Source organism: Spodoptera frugiperda, chromosome 3 (genome assembly GCF_023101765.2).
Source record: "Spodoptera frugiperda isolate SF20-4 chromosome 3, AGI-APGP_CSIRO_Sfru_2.0, whole genome shotgun sequence".
Classification (NCBI taxonomy): domain Eukaryota; kingdom Metazoa; phylum Arthropoda; class Insecta; order Lepidoptera; family Noctuidae; genus Spodoptera; species Spodoptera frugiperda.
Window position 1 is genome coordinate 9,978,245 of NC_064214.1, and position 1,434 is coordinate 9,979,678.

Sequence of the window (1,434 nt, forward strand, 5' to 3'; positions counted from 1 at the left end):
ATTTATTTTATATACTCTGTATGTTTAATTATGTTTAGAATCTTTTATACGAATACACTAAGATTTCTTTCTACGACTACGACGAATGTTACAAGAATTCACATAAGAAAAAAATCAAAGCTAAAAACGCCTACCCACTTACTATAGTAAACTTGAATGATATCGTTACTAAATAAATTGATCGACTATTTCGACACTTCTGTCACCGGGGATGTAACTCAGTGGTAGAGTGTCTGCTTCGCATGCTGAAAGTCCTGGGTTCAAATCCCAGCATCTCCAAATCACTTTTTGTTCAATCATTTCTTATTAACAACATATTTTTCACATAACACACATAATTTCATTTAAAAAATCCTTTAATTCGAATCAATATCATTTTTTTCCAAATTTTTCTCCACAAATAATTACTCTCATTACCGTTCAAAAAGACTTTATTACATACCTACTACAAAATCTATACATAAAAAAAATCACAACTGTCTGTCAGTCATTCACGGGCCAATGGAGCGGGAAACCGCGACACGTGGACAGTTTTATTATTAGAGATTCTGCACCTGGACACAAATGGATACGAATGGACAATAATGGAATTAAATGAGTGACCAATTTGGACACAGTATTTATTTTGGACTTCGCACGTGCCAGTACTTGTGTTGAATAAATTAATGAGGCAGCTGATTTGTTGGAGTTTGTTTTGGTGTTTTAGGCTAACTACTGCCGGAGCTGCTTGCCGCCTAGCGGGTTTACCGGTGCTCCGGCTCGAAAAGCAGGAGTAGAAACGGAGTGGTTTTTTGTCAGTAAGTAATAATCAGACCTCAAATCAGAATCTCGCCTCGCCTAAGGCGGGAGAAATCTGTAAAGATTTTCGATTGAGATGGGGTATTTTGCACATCTTGTACGCACGTGATGTATTGTTATGCGATATTTTAAATCAATCAATGAAACATAGTAAGATTTCAAGACGTTTCAGATCTTGACGAAAACATAATGGTAAGTAGTAAGTCCAATCAAGAAATCTAAACCACAAGCTTACTGCATAACAAGTATGACAACTTGAAAATCAACCTATAATTTCAAAGGCTACCTAAAGAAACCTTTTCCTCTATTCTTTAACACAAAAACCGCTCATCAATTAATCGGACAAAAGAAAAATCCAAAATGTCGACCTATTAACACAAGCAGAAAGCAATCAAAACAAACCATTGCCACTAAAAGGTCAGACCATCAACCGGAATGTGGCAGTGACCACCACGCCACCTTTTCTTACCACCATTCTTATAGGTAAACCCCACTAAGTAGTGACCAGCAGATCAAGTTACCCCACACGTTATTGAATTTTCAACATTATATCAAAAACACAAAAGTCGAATATCTAATGAAAAATATTGACGGGCTGGTGTAGGTGGACGTGCTGCCTCTGTATGGTATGAGAAT

The 1,434-nt window shown here is 36.5% G+C and overlaps 1 non-coding gene across 1 annotated transcript; it reads left to right on the forward strand.

The window, feature by feature from the left end:
- Positions 1-207: 207 nt before the first annotated feature.
- Positions 208-279, forward strand: Trnaa-cgc (transfer RNA alanine (anticodon CGC)). The gene has a single exon. It is a non-coding gene; the product is annotated as a tRNA-Ala (tRNA).
- The last annotated feature ends 1,155 nt before the right edge of the window (positions 280-1,434 follow it).